A 15,573-nucleotide genomic window follows, 5' to 3' on the forward strand; every position below is an offset into this window, starting at 1 on the left:
GCCAGTTTGCATTTTAGAGAGTTCCCACCATTTTATCTTCCATTATTTACCCATAGCCTCACCATTGTGTCTTAATAGGCTTTGAAGTTTGCAATTTGATGGGTTAAAGTATAGCTTAAAATTATGTCATTGTACTTTGAATTTGCATTTGTCTCTTTTTTTTAAGATTTTATTTATTTATTTAACAGAGGAAGACACAGCGAGAGGGAACACAAGCAGGGGGAGTGGGAGAGAGCGAAGCAGGCTCTCCGCTGAGCAGGGAGCCCGATGCCGGCTCATGCCAGGACCCTGGGATCATGACCTGAGCCGAAGGCAGACGCTTAACCGACTGAGCCACCCAGGCGCCCTGAATTTGCATTTGTCTTATAATAAGGTGGAGTATCTTTACATATATTTAAGAGCCAGTTATGTTTTCTCCTGTGAACTTCCATATAGTTTGCCCATTTTTCAGTTAGGTTATTAAAGTACTCATTTTACTTTCTTGCTTTAAGATCTTTTAATTCTATTTTTGTGATATATTAAGTTGCAGGCCTAGTCCCCTTTTTAAGACTTTACAACATATGTTTCAACCCCAGTTCACACTACTCTCCATAACCACTACCGCTCCGACCAGTCTAGTTTTTATCCCCTCCCAAGGGCACACTATGCTCATTCCTTCCACCACACCTTCTTTCGTCGTGTTCCTCCTTTTTCCCCTCCACTTACGTCTCGCCTTCTGAGACAGAAGTTGTCACTTCCCTCAATTGGATAAACTTTCTTTTAACTTCAGGTAGACTTCTGGAAACAATAATTAACTGATAGTTTGTAAACTCTTAAAAACAGAAATGTTAATCATTAAGAGACAACACTGAACTACCAAAAAAAAAAAAACCTTGCTCATATCAAACTAACCACATCTCCTTTTCCAGTAGAGTCCTAGTACGCTGTGGACACATCTTTATTAAGTCATTTTATTCTCTTGATATGTTTGAGAAATTTTTAAAAAGTAAGTTTATGAGAGTAAGTGGTTTTGTAGCTGATCAAACTTGTGTAACTAAAGAGTTTTGATACATGGATCAATGTCAAACTGAAAGTATCTAATAACAAAACTGTTCTCCATTTCAGAACTCTGTCTTTGATCTTGCTGCTCAATATTTATTTACTAATAATTTGATGAATACATGGGAATTAAATAAATGAAGTTAGGCTTCATAAGGATACTTTCTATGACAGTACAGAGGCATGATTCAACATTATCTTAATAGTTTGGAAGGATGGGCTAAAACCAATAAGGAGAAATTCTTCAAATGAAGTGAATATAAAGCTCTGCATTTCATCTCCAAAATTAGTTGAAAGAAAATGAGGGTAGAGTCAGGCAGCTGGCTTGATGAAGTTTGTGTGACAAAAAGTCCACCAACTTAAGAATATGTGTTACAATTGAAATCTTCAGTTGCCTTTATTAATTTTTAAAATTATAGCATCAGATTAAGGAATTTAATAGTCCCACAATTTTTTTTTCTTCATCAGAACTCATTTGGAGTGTAGTATTCAGTTCTAGGTATTATATTTTCAAAGGAAATTAATTTTGAAATTAAAGTACCTGTATTATTTTTCTATTGCTGTCATAACAAATTATCACAAACTTAGCAGACTAAAAGAACAAAACAATGTACTTTCATCACCTTACAGTTCTGAGGTCGGAAATCGACACAGATCTCAATAGGCGAAAACCAAGGTATCATCAAGGCTGTATCCCTTTCTGGAGGCTCTAGAAGAGAGTCTGTTTTCCTGCCTTTTCCAACTTCTAGCGGCCCCCTACCTCCCCCTTCAGAACCAGCAGAAGCAAGTCCAGTCCTCACATTGCTTCTCTCTGGCCACAGCTGGGAAAGGCTCATGTGAAAAGATTGGTCCCATCTGGATAATCTCCCCATCTCAAAGTCTTAACCTTAACCGCATTGACTAAGTCCCATTTGCCGTGTAAAGTAACATATTCACAGATTCTGGTGATGAGAAAATGGACATCTTTTTGGGGGACCATTATCTTGCCCACCACTGTTCTTATTGCAGAGGATCACCAGGATAGTGAAGGGGCTAATTGGATAGAGAAGCAGATTAAGAAGAATTGAAGATGATCCCCAAATATGTTGCCTAGGAGAGAATGAGATAATGTTTATAAAGTGATTAGTGCAGTAAGTGCATAATAAATGGTTTCTGCTTCAACGGCTAATGCTACAAATTACAGAAATATAGTAGCTCAGAAGGGAAAGAAGCTTAGGGATGTGGAAGGGGATGAAGCAGCATAACATTTTATCTTGCAAAGAACAGATTTTGGAATCCAAGTTCTCACTTTATTCTTAGGGAAGCAGGTGGTTTCAATGTCAGAAGAGAACTAAGTTTAACAAGAACTCGGTGTTATTCCCCTACCTGGTAAAAGAGGGAGAGTGGAGGTGACAGGGACTGTGGTAGAGAAGCGACTTTCTGGCCTCTTTTTGCCATGACTGCACAATGTATAGGTTCTGAGGAGTAGAGCAAACTTTTATGAAAGGGAGAAAGCACGGTTTTTGAAGCTCAGAGGACGACTATATTAGTTTTTCTTCCCCAGGTACATATGGTAAAGAAATGTCCTCTGAAACCAAAGCCATCAGAGATGATGAGTTTTTTTTTTTTAAGATTTTATGTATTTATTTGACAGAGAGAGACACAGCGAGAGAGGGAACACAAGCAGGGGGAGTGGGAGAGGGAGAAGCAGGCTTCCCGCCAAGCAGGGACCCCGATGTGGGGCTCGATCCCAGGACTCTGGGATCATGACCTGAGCCGAAGGCAAACGCTTAACAACTAAGCCAGGTGGTCAAGCAGTAGTTAAATTAACAGACCCTCCCACCTCACTCCCGCTGGGTGGTAGCTTCCAAGGCCGCAGTAAATGTGTATCAGTGAACCTGATCCAGAAACAGGAAGGGAACAAAGTTTAGTCTGTGAGGAAATAGGTGGCTGCTGGTAGTTTCATGCTGTCTGTCCAGATTTCAGCTTGCTGTGGGGTAAGTAATTTTTTAAAAATATATTTGAATATAAAAAGATTGTGGGAATAATTCCCATCTAAGATTAAACTAAGGTCCTGCCGGGTGCTAAATCTTGTGTAAGTAGACCTACTTAAAAGAAAGTTTCAGCATTTCACAAGTAGTTTTATTTTAAAAATGAAAAGGAAAACCATGAAATTTTCAGCAAATGTTCTGCTAAAACAGGTCCTGCTTGCATAAGATGGTTTTTAATGTCTTGTCTTTGGTTAAGTGAGGATGTTTACGGTCAGAAAATAAAAGTGAGCAAATATGTATCTGGTGCCCAGAGATTATTTCTAGGTAGTGCTTAGATTTCTCCCTCATGTTCTTTCCAGCGGCTTTTCGTTTAGTTTAGGTTCATGTTACAAGTTTATGGTAGCAAATATGTAATGCTTTCAGATAGTTAAACTGGAGGTTTTGTGGTTCAAAGAAATGAAAGGAATCAGAATAAAGTAGAACCCAATACAGTGTAATAAGCTGTTGAGAGCCTAGATTTAAGAGCAGCATCATGGGTTTTCAAAGAGGAGGAACTTTGTGAAATAGACGTAAATGGCAAGCAGCTTTAGGAATTTTGTGCGACTCTGAAGAAATCTGTTTTTAAGATTTTGACATGTGTACTAATTTTCCAGACTAAATTCCCAGTACAATGGCATTGAAAATAAATTTCCTATATGAAATTGGAATTGTTGTATCTCAGCTGTTGCAGTTCTATGTTGAGGTAAACAGTCCGGGAACTACACACATTGTTACCCAAACATCGACTTTATTGAGTGCAGCTATGAGAATGTTAAGGTTGCATTTAGTGTTGGAGAAATTGGTATTTTCTATTTATCTTTTGCCATATGTATTTAAAAAAAAATTCCTGGTGTAGGATAATTTTGTGACTTTGAATCTAGAAACAAAATTTGATGTCATTGATATATACAAGTTATAAATGCTGGCTGCTAGCCAGTAGCCTTTCAAATCGATCAAGGAGTGCTGAGGACACGGATTGTTTTCGTAGAAGTACACCGGGTTTCCCCTTGCCTCTACCTTCACCTCTGATCTCAGGGACAGTCAGTTTGTCTAGCCTGCCTCACATTCCTGCAGGACTGAGCGGGAGCCCAGATGATGGAATTGGGCCCCGACTGACATTTGGTGGGATAGAAGCCCAAGATATAGTGTCCTAAGTGGGTTCTAGGACCATAATGAAGTAAAACCTTCACTCACCCTTTAGCTTGCTGAATCTCAGTGACTCTCCGTTCCTGAGCTCATTAACTCCTCCCACTCAACAACCTCTCCTGGGCCAGGTTATTTATGGTTGTTGGTTTATGGGGCAAGAGTTGGGGGAGAAGGGTCTTAGGAAAGGAGCCAACATGGCAGGTGACACTGTTACCAGGGAAGCAGCTATTTCCTAACGCAATTAGAAATATTTCACTCTTTTAACCCCTGGAAGGCCGTACGGGTGTACTGGCTGACTCTTAAATCAAGACCCTTTTGGATATTTTTAAATTTGTTTTCCTATTTTTTAAAATGTATTTTTTATTTAAATTCAATTAATTAACATATAGTGTATTATTAGTTTCAGAGGTAAAATTCATTGTCATCAGTTGTATATAACACCCAGGGCTCATTACATCACATGCCCACCTTAATGCCCATCACCCAGTTACCCTATCCGCGGCCCCCTCCAGCAACCCTCAGTTTGTTTCCAATGGTTAAGAGTTTCTTATGGTGGAGCACCTGGGTGGCTTAGTCGTTAGATGTCTGCCTTTGGCTCAGGTCGTGATCCCAGGGTCCTGGGATCGAGCCCTGAGTCGGGCTCCCTGCTCAGCGGGAGGCCTGCTTCTCCCTCTCCCACTCCCCCTGCTTGTGTTCCCTCTCTCACTGTGTCTCTCTCTCTCTCTCTCTGTCAAATAAATAAATAAAATCTTAAAAAAAAAAAAACGTTTCTTACGGTATGTTTTTCCATTTCTAATTGTCACATTATATAGTTAGGATTCTTTCCAAGCCTGAGGTCTGGGTGAAAGCCCTTTGGGCACTAGGAAGGGACACAATGCCACAGATGAAACCTCGGTTCATTGCTTCCAGATTGAAGGGACTTGGGACCTCAAACAAACCCTGAGCCACAGGTGGTGCTGTCCTCACCCCCAGGTGTCTGCTGAGTCATGCCCCCCTCCTGTCATGGGAGTGGGGTTGGGAAGGCTGCTTCTTCTCCTTCCTTTCCTTTTTTTTTTTAAGTCCAGTGTAGTTGACATAGTGTTATATTAGTTCCAGGTGTACAATATAGTTGATTCAGGAATTCCATACAGTACTCAGTGCTCATCATAAGTGTACTCTTAATTCCCTTCACCTATTTCACCCATCCGCCACCTACCTCCTCTCTGGTAACCATTTGTTTGTTCACTATAGTTAAGAGTCTGTTTTTAGTTTGTCTACTTTTTCTTTGTTCATTTGTTTTGTTTCTTAAATCCCACATATGAGTGAAATCGTATGGTATTTCTTTTTCTCTGACTGGCTTATTTTGCCTTATTGTACTCTCTAGATCCATCCATGTTATTGTAAATGGTAAGATTTCATTCTTTTTTATGGCTGAATAATTAGATAGATAGATAGATAAAAAACATAGGGATGTGTCTATCCCTTCAAATTAGTGTTTTTATATTCTTTGGGTAAATACCCAGGAGTGCAATTATTGGATCATATGATAGTTCTATTTTTAATTTTTTGAGGAACCTCTGTACTGTCTTACACGGTGTCTGTACCAGTTTGTATTCTCATCCACACTGCACAGGGGTTCCTTTTTCTCTACATCCTCACCAACACTTGTTTCTTGAGTTTTTGATTTTAGCCATTCTAACAGATGATACCTCATTATGGTTTTGATTTGCATTTCCCTGATGATAAGTGATGTTCAGTGTGTTTTCATGTGTCTGTTGGCCATCTGTATGTTTTCTTTGGAGAAATATCTGTTCATGTCTTCTGCCTATTTTTTAATTCTTTGGTTTTTTGGTGTTGAGTTGTGTAAATTTTTCATATATTTTGGATACTAACCCTTTATTGGAAATGTCACTTGCAAATATCTTTTCCCATTCAGTAGGTTGTCTTTTAGTTTTGTTGATTGTTTTCTTTGTTGTACAGAAGATTTTTATTTTGATGTAGTCCCAATAGTTTATTTTTGCTTTTGTTACCCTTGCCTCAGGAGACATATCTAGAAAGATGTTGTTATGGCTGATGTCAGAGAAATTACTGCATGAGCTCTCTTCTGGGATTTTTATGGTTTCAAGTCTCATATTTAGGTCTTTGATCCATTTTGAGTTTATTTTTGTGTATAGTATAAGAGAATGGTCCAGTTTCATTCTTTTGTATGTAGCTGTCCCATTTTCCCAACACCATTTGTTGAAGACACTGGCTTTTTCCCGTTGGATAGTCTTTCCTGCTTTGTTGAAGATTCATTGACCATATAATCATGGGTTATTTCTGGGTTCTTTACTCTGTTCTATTGAACTATAGGTCTATTTTTGTGCCAGTACCATACTGTTTTGATTACTACAGCTTTGTAATATAACTTGAAGTCTGGAATTGTGATATCTCCAATTTTGTTTCTTCTTGAAGATTGCTTTGGCTGTTGGGGGTCTTTTGTGGTTCCATACAAATTTTAGGATTGTTTGTTCTAGTTTTGTGAAAATTGCTATTGGTAGGGATTGCATTAAATCTGTAGATTGCTTTGGGTAGTATAGACATTTTAACAATAACTGTTCTTCCAATCCATGAGTATGAAATGTCTTGCCATTTCTTTCATCAATGTTTTACAGTTTTCAGAGTATAGGTCTTTCACCTCTTTGGTTAAGTTTATTCTTAGGTATTTTATTATTTTTGGTGCAATTGTAAATGGGACTGTTTTCTCAATTTCTCTTTCTGCAGCTTCATTATTAGTGTATAGAAATGCAGCAGATTTCTGTACATTGATTTTGTATTTATCCTGTGACCTTAGTGAATTCATTTCTCAGTTCTAGTAATTTGGTGGAGTCTTTCAGGTTTCCTACATATAGTGTCATGTCATCTGCAAATAGTGAAAGTTTTACTTCTTCCTTACCAATTTGGATGACTTTTATTCCTTTTTCTTGTCTGATTGCTGTGGCTAGGACTTCCAGTACTATGTTGAATAAAAGTGGTAAGAGTGAACATCCATGTCTTGTTCCTGACCTTAGGGGAAAGCTCTCAGTTTTTCCCCATTAAGGATGATGTTAGCTATGGGTTTTTCATATAAGCCTTTAATATATTGAGGTATGTTCCCTCTAAACCTACTTTATTGAAGGTTTTTTTCATGAGTGGGTGTTGTAGTTTGTCAAACGCTTCTTCTGCATCTATTCAAATGATCATATGGTTTTTATCCTTTCTCTTGATGTGATGTATCATGTTGATGGATTCATGAATATTAAACCATCCTTGCATCTGGGGGAAAAAATCCCATTTGATCATGGTGAATGATTTTCTTTTTAATGTATTGTTGGATTCAGGTTGCTAATATTTTGTTGATGATTTTTGCATCTATGTTCATCACAGATATGAGCCTGTAGTTCTCTTTTTTGGTGATATCTTTATTATCTGGTTTTGTATCAGGGTAATGCTGGCCTCATAGAATGAATTTGGAAGCTTTCCTTCCTCTTGTATGTTTTGGAAGAGTTTGAGAAGAACAGGTATTAGCTCTTCTTTAAGTGTTTGGTAGAATTCAACTGTGTAGCCATCTGGTCCTGGACTGTTGTCTATTGGGTGTTTTTTGCTTACTGATTCAATTTCATTGATGATAATCAGTCTCTCCAAATTTTCTATTTCCAGAATTCTGCTTCAGTTTTGGTAGATTATACATTTCTAGAAATTCATCCATTTCTTCTAGGTTGTCCAATTTATTGTCATAAATTTTTTTATAATATTCTCTTACAATTGTTTGTATTTCTGTGATGTCTGTTGTTGTTTCCCCTCTTTCATTTCTGATTTTAAGTCTTCTCTCTCTCTCTCAGTCTGGCTAGAGGTTTATCAATTTTATTGATCTTTTCAAAGAAACAGCTCCTGGTTTTATTGATCTATTATTTTTTTAGTTTCTCATTTATTTCTGGTCTAATCTTTATTATTTCCTTCCTGCTGATTTTGGATTTTGTTTGTTCTTTTTCTAGGTCCTCTAGATGTAAGGTTCAGTTGTTTGAGATTTTTCTTGCTTCTTGAGGTAGGCCTATATTACTATAAACTACCCTCTTTTGTTGCATCCCAAAGGTTTTGGACTGTTGTGTTTTCATTTTCATTTGTCTCCATGTAATTTTTTATTCTTTGATTTCTTTGTGACCCATTCATTGTTTAGTAGCATGTTATTTAATCTCCATGTACTTGTGGTCTTTCCAGATTTTTTTCTTGTGGTTGATTTCTAGTTTTATAGCATTATCATCAGAAAAATGCATGGTATGACTTCAATCTTTTTCAATTTATTGAGACTTGTTTTGTGGCCTAATGTGTGATCTATTCTAGAGAATGTTCCATGTGCACTTGAAAAAAATGTGTATTCTGCTGTTTTGGGATGGAATATTCTGAATATATTTGTTAAATCCATCTGGTCCAGTGGGTCATTCAAAGCCTATTTTCTTGTTGATTTCTGTTTGGATGATCTGTCTATTGATGTAAGTGGGGTGTTAGAGTCCCCTACTGTTATTGTATTGCTATTGATTAGTTCCTTTATGTTTGTTATTAACTGTTTTATGTATTTGGGTGCTCCCATATTGGGTACATAAATACTTACAATTGTTATATCTTCTTGTTGGATTGTCTCCTTTATGATTACATAGTGTCTTTCTTTATCTCTTGTTGCAGTCTTTTTTTAGTCTATTTTGTTTGCTTTAAGTATTGCTACCCTGACTTTCTTTTCACATCCATTTGTATGATGATAAATGTATCTCCATCCCCTTACTTTCAATTTGCATGTGTCTGTAAATCTGAAATGAGTCTCTTGTAGGCAGCATATAGATGGGTCTTGTTTTTTAATCCATTCTGTCACCCTGTGTCTTTTGATAAGAGCATTTAGTCCATTTATATTGAAAGTAATTATTTATAGGTATGTATTTATTTTGATTTTGTCACTTTTTTATGGTTGTTTTTGTACTTCTCTGTTCCTTTTCTTGCTCTCTTCTCTCATGATAAGTTGGCTTTCTTTAGTGATATACTTGGATTTCCTGCTCTTTATTTTTTGCATATCTATTACTGATTTGTGGTTACCATTACATGTGTATATAACATCATCTTCATATAACAGTCCATATTAAGTTGATGGATACTTAAGTTTGAGCCCATTCTTCGCTCCTCTCCCTCCCACATTTTAGGTATCTAGTGTCATACTTTACATCCTTTTTTTTTTTTCTGTGAGTCCCTTGACTGATTTTTACAAATATAGTTATTTTTACTGCTTTTGTGCTTCCTACTCTTCTTACTTTTACTTATGGTCTTTCCTTTCCACTCAGAGATTCCCCTTTAACATTTCTTCTAGGGCTGGTTTGGTGTCATGAGTTCTTTTAACTTTTGTTTGTCTGAGAAACTCTATTTCTACTTCTATTCTGAATGATAGTCTTGCTGGATAGAGTATTCCTGGCTGCAGATTTCTTCCTTTCAGCACATTGAATATATCATGCCACTCTCTTCTGGCCTGCAGTGTTTCTGCTAATAGCCTTACAAGTTTCCCCCTTTTTATGTAACTGTCTTCTTTTCTCTTGCTGCTTTTAAAATTCTCTCTTTATCACTACTTTTTGCCACTTTAATTACTATGTGTCTTGGTGTGGACCTCTTTGGGTTGATTTTGTTGGGGATCTCTGTGCCTTCTGGATCTGAATTTGTTTCCTTCCATAGATTTGGCAAGTTTTCAGCTATTATTTCTTCAAATAAATTTTCTGCCCCCTTTTCTTTCTCTTCTTCTTCCAGTATCCCTATAATACGAATGTTATTATGCTTGATGGAGTTGCTGACTTCCCTAAATCTACTCTCATTTTGCATTATTTTTTCTCTCATCTGTTCAGCTTTTCCATTACTCTTTCCTGCAGATCGCTGATTCATTCTTCTTCTTCCTCTAGTCTGCTGTTTATTCCATCTAGTATATTTTTAATTTCATTTATTGTATTCTTCATCTCTGATTGTTTTTTTTTTTTAATCTCTTTGTTAATGGTCTCACTGATGCCTCCACTTTTTTCCCTCAAGTCTAGTGAGTGTCTTTATGACCATTACTTTAAATTCTTTACCGGGCATAATACTTACTCTGTTTCATTTAGTTCTCTTGCTGTGACTTTGTCCTGTTCTTTCATTTGGGACATATTCCTCTGTCTTCTCATTTTTGTCTAACTCTCTGTGTCTGCTTCTGTGTTTTAGGAAAGTCAGCTATGTCTCCTGCTCTTGAAAGTAGTGGCTTTTTTTTTTTTTAAGATTTTATTTATTTATTCATGAGAGACACAGAGAGAGAGAGAGCGAGAGAGAGGCAGAGGGAGAAGCAGGCTCCCAAGGAGCAGGGAGCCCGATGTGGGACTCGATCCCAGGACTCTGGGATCATGACCTGAGCCGAAGGCAGACGCTTAACCATCTGAGCCACCCAGGTGCCCGAAAGTAGTGGCTTTATGAAGAAGAGGTCCTGTATGCCCTGCAGTAAAATATCCCCTGTTCACCAGAACCTGATGCTTCATGGGTGTCTCCTATGTGTGTGGCATGCTCCCTGCTATTGTGGCTGAGCCACTTTTTCCTTCAGTCCAGTCATCTTCAATGGTTCTCTGACAGTTGTGGGCAGGGTTTGATCCCTATGTTGTTAGTGGGCCAATCTGGGGCTGTCTTGGGCTTGAGGTTAGTTAGATCAGGCATTTGCCAGAGATGCAGTAGCACCAACTGCAGGGCACTTTCCCTGTGTTGTCCCCTGAGAAGCTTTCGTTTTGGAGGGGGCCTATAGTCAGACCAGCTATCTGCCCTAGCCCACTTGTGGGGCCACAGTCTGACTCATTTGTGTGGTTATCTTTCTCTCTCCCCAGGGCAGAAGTGTCTGGAATGATGCTGGCCCCTGTCAGGGCTGCTTGCACACTGCCAAACTTGTGGCCCTGGTTTGAGTGGGCTCTAGCCAAAAGCCTATCGTAGCAGGCAGATCCACAACATGCTCCAGGGCAGGGCTGCAGTGCCCACAAGGTTTGGACACAGGGAAGAAGGGACATGCCTCTACTGCTGGGACAGGGCTGGCTGGGCTGATCCATAAAACACTCAGGTGTGGGGCATGCAATTTTAACACAGTGTGTGCAGGGCCTCTGTGAAAGGGGTACCCATTGCTCCTGCTGCCAGGACTGAGGCCCTGGAAAGTGCATGAGTCAGGAGACATGGTGTTTGCAAGGCTTTGCTTGGGTTTTCTTGGGGAGGGGACCTGCAGTCCTGGACAGAGGCAAGCTTGACTGAAGGGGGGGATGGGTCTTGCTGTAAGCAAGTTGGGGGGGGTGCGGGTGAGGGAAATGGCACCTGCCAGCTCTTTTGTTCCTGCAGGGCTCTCCCTGAAGTCCCTAATTCTCCAGGACAGTCTCTAAGATGAGTAAATAACTCTCCCTGTCATATGCCCTAGGCATTTTTCAAACTGCTGCTTCTATGTTGTATCTCCCGGGGCTGTTTGTTGTGTCGTCTCTCTAAGGGCAGGGACTCAGTTTCCTATCACTTTCCAGGCTTGCCCAGAATGAAGATTTTTAAAATTCCAGGCTTTAAGTCCTGCTGGTTGTGAGTACTCACAAAATTCGGCCCCTCTAGTTTTCAAAGCCAAATTTATGAGGATTCATCTTCCCCATGCAGGCTTCCCAGTGTCATAGTCTATTTTGCTCCCTTCTCTGAGTTCGCGGGTCCCTCCCTCCGACAGACAGTCCTGCTGATCCCTTTAGCTTCCCACGTCCTCTCCACCCTTCTTACCATCTTTGATGTGGCCTCTTCTTTACATTTAGCTGTGGAGTTTATTCGACCAGTCTTTGGGTCATTTCCTGGGTTATTTATACTGATGTGAGTATTATCTAGTTGTATCTGTGGGACAAGGTGAGCTTAGGGTCCTCCTACTCCACCTTCTTCCCAGGCTTCTGGGCCCCTTTCAGATATTTTTAAAAACCTTTAATAGCTGCCTCTAACACCCAAATCCTTGCTCCTGCCCTGCAAAGCCCACATGATCTGCCTTCTGACCATCTGTTTAACATCATTGTCTACCATTGTTCTCCTCACACAGATTGCTCCAGCTATATAAGTGTTTCTATTGCTTCTGGAATACATCAAACTTTCTTGTGCCTCAGGGTCTTTGCTGCCTGGAAAGCTCTTCCCCTGTATTGTTTCTTCCTTCTCTTCATTCAGATCTCTACTCAAATGCCTCCTCTTCAGAGGCATTACTACCCCACTTCCACCACATCACTCTTCCTTTATCTTGAATGAGTTTTAACAGTATTGCACAATTTAATTCACTTTATGAAAAAATATATATTTAGGGGTGCCTGGGTGGTTCAGTCGGTTAAACTGCTACCTTCGGCTCAGGTAATGGTCCAAGGGGTCCTAGGATCGAGCCCCATGTTGGGCTCTCTGCTCAGCAGGCGCCTGCTTCTCCCTCTCCCTCTGCTCTCTCTCTCTCTCTGTCAAATAAATAAATAAAATCTTTAAATATATATATAAAACACATATATATACACACACAAACACATGATATATATAGTCCAATATATATACTATTTATATTCAGAATTATTTGTATATGTGTGTGTATATTTTTCATAAAAATCAACATATATATTCTTTCTCACTAGAATAAAGGTCTGTGAGGGGGCAAGAACTTTGTCTTGTTCAGTGCTATATTGCCAGTGTCCAAAATGGTACCTAGTTGACATATAGTGACACTTGGTAAATATTCATTTTATTAATATATTAATGTCAGTTGGTGCCATTAAAATTTATTTTTAAGAATGGGAGGTTTTTATTTTCTGAGTAGGTGATATAGTCACATGATTCCAAAACCAAAATATATAGAAAAGTGCATTTTTTTTAAAAAAAAGGGTTTATTTATTTATTTGAGAGAAAGAAGGAGAGAGAGAGAGAGAAAGAACAAGCACACAAACGGGAGGGCAGGGGCAGAGGGAGAGAGAGGCTTAAGCTGACTCCGCATTGAACACAGAGCCTGATGTGGGACTCGACCTCATGATCCTGAGATCATAATCTGAGCCAAAACCAAGAGTTGAGTGCTTAACCAACTGTGTCACCCGGGTGCCCCATAGAAAAGTGTGCATTGAAACATCTTCCTACCCCAGCCGGTCCCCAATCCATTCAGTTCCCATTCAAGACCCCAAACTACTGTTGTTATTTTTCCATGTGTCCTTCCAGAGTTTCTTGATGTGTATGCAAGGAAACATAAATGTATACACAGATTCTTACTTTTCTCTTTTTACTAATACTGTTATACATTACTGTTCTTAATTTTTTAATTTGTAATATATGTTGAATCTCTTTTCATATAAGTATGTGGAGAGTGTCCTCATTTTTAAAGAGCTGCATAGTATTCCATTGTATGGACATACTGTAATTTGTTTAACCAGTCACCTAGTGATGGGCATTTTGGTTGTTTTCAGTATCTTCCTGTTGTAAACAATGCTGGAGTTCACAACCTGTGCATATATCATTTTATACATGCATACAGTATATCTCTGATTAAATTCAGAGAGATAATGGTGCCATAAATATTGCTTAGTTACTTCTGTAGGGATTATACCAATTTGTACTACCCCAGCAATCAATAAAAGTACTGTTTCCCATATCTTTGCCAACTGAGTTATCAGACTTTTGGATTTTTGCCAGTCTGATAGGTTAAAAATGTTTTCAGCATAGTTTTTTTTTTTTAGAATTCATAATAAACTTCGTGTTAAAGTTTTTAAAAATAATTTTTAAATTTTGAATTGTGATAAACATATAAAATTCACCATCTTAACCATTTTTAAGTGTTCAGTTCAACAGTATTAAGTATATTAACATTGTTGTGAAACAGATCTCCAGAACTTGTTCACCTTCCAATCTGAAACTCTATACCCACTAAATAACAACTCCCCATTTCCTCCTCCCTCTAGACCCTGGCAACCACCATTCTCCTTCCTGTTTTTGTGAGTTTGACTGCTTTAGATACCTCATGTAAGTGGAATCACACAGTGTTTGTTTTTTTGTGACTGGCTTCTTTCACTTAGTGTAAAGTCCTCAAGTTTCACCTTGGTTGTAGCAAATGACAGTATTTCCTTCACTTTTAAGGCTGAATAATATTCCATTAATTACCTCACTTTGTTTATCCATTCATCCATTGATGGACATTTGGATTGTTTCACCTCTTGGCTCTTGTGAATAATGCTGCTACGACTATGGGTGTGCAGATAACATTTTGACTCAGGGTCCTGAGTTCAAGCCCCACATTGGGCATGGAGCCTATTGTAAAATAAATAAATAAATAAATAAATAAAGTAAATCTTAAAAAAAACAAAACATGATCATGGATTATAAAACTCATAATTGTTAAGATGCCAGTTCTCCCTAAGTAAATGTATAGATCTAGTGCAGTACCTATCAAAATTCCAGCAGGTGTTTTTGAAGAAATTGTCAAGCCGATTCTAAAATGTATCTGATAATGCAATGAACATTGCATAGCTAAAACAATCCTGAAAAGGAACAAGTTGGATGATTTATAGTACGTGATTTTAAGATTTAACTGTAAAGCTATTAACTATTATCAACAATGAACTATTGCCCTAAGAATAGATGAATTATCAGTGGAGCAGAATAGCACATCCAGAAATAGACCCACATACGTAAGGTCAATTGATTTTTAATCAAGGTGGCAAGTTAATTCAATGGGAAAGGGAATCCTTTTTTATTTTTATTTTACTTTTTTTTAAGATTTTATTTATTTGACAGAGAGAGACACAAGCGAGAGAGGGAACACAAGCAGGGGGAGTGGGAGAGGGAGAAGCAGGCTTCCCGCTGAGCAGGGAGCCCGATGCGGGGCTCGATCCCAGGACCCTGGGATCATGACCTGAGCCAAAGGCAGACGCTTAATGACTGAGCCACCCAGGTGCCCCAGGGAGTCTTTTTTTTGAAGATTTATTTGAGAGAGAGAAGGAAGATGGGGGGTGAGGACCACTGAGGGAGAGGGTGAGAGAGAGTCTCAACCCGACTCCCCGCTGAGCTGGGAGCCCCAACGCGGGGTTCGATCTCTCGACCCTGAGATCATGACCTGAGCTGAAATCAAGAGTTGGACATTCAACGGACTGAGCCACCCAGGCACCCCAGAAACAGTCTTTTTAAACATGTTGCTGGATCAAATGGATTTTCTTACGGGAAAGTACGAAAAGAATTGTCACATCTTTATCTCTCCATACAAAAATTAAATAGACATTGATCATAGATCTAAACATAACAATCAGAACCAGAATGGTAGAAGAAAAAAAACAATGGAAAATATCTTTGCAGTCTTGGGTATGCAAAGATTTCTTGAACAGGACATTAAAAGCGCTAAACA

General features: G+C 38.7%; 1 protein-coding gene across 8 annotated transcripts in view; it reads left to right on the forward strand.

Moving 5' to 3' along the window:
* The first annotated feature begins 230 nt into the window (after positions 1 to 230).
* MAP3K13 (mitogen-activated protein kinase kinase kinase 13) overlaps positions 231 to 15,573 on the forward strand; it is a 135,110-nt gene continuing 119,767 nt past the window's right edge. Inside the window, exons 1-4 of one of the 8 annotated variants that reach the window (XM_027584107.1) lie at positions 231 to 373; positions 8,186 to 8,235; positions 11,054 to 11,204; positions 14,138 to 14,198. The gene's annotated coding sequence lies outside the window, so the exon portion shown is untranslated. Of the gene's footprint in view, positions 374 to 2,918; positions 3,015 to 8,185; positions 8,236 to 11,053; positions 11,205 to 14,137; positions 14,199 to 15,573 lie in introns of those variants that run through there. The other 7 variants (XM_027584102.1, XM_027584108.1, XM_027584100.1 and 4 more) reach the window with 7 other exon arrangements.

This window comes from Zalophus californianus, chromosome 1 (assembly GCF_009762305.2).
Source record: "Zalophus californianus isolate mZalCal1 chromosome 1, mZalCal1.pri.v2, whole genome shotgun sequence".
Taxonomy (NCBI): Eukaryota; Metazoa; Chordata; class Mammalia; order Carnivora; family Otariidae; genus Zalophus; species Zalophus californianus.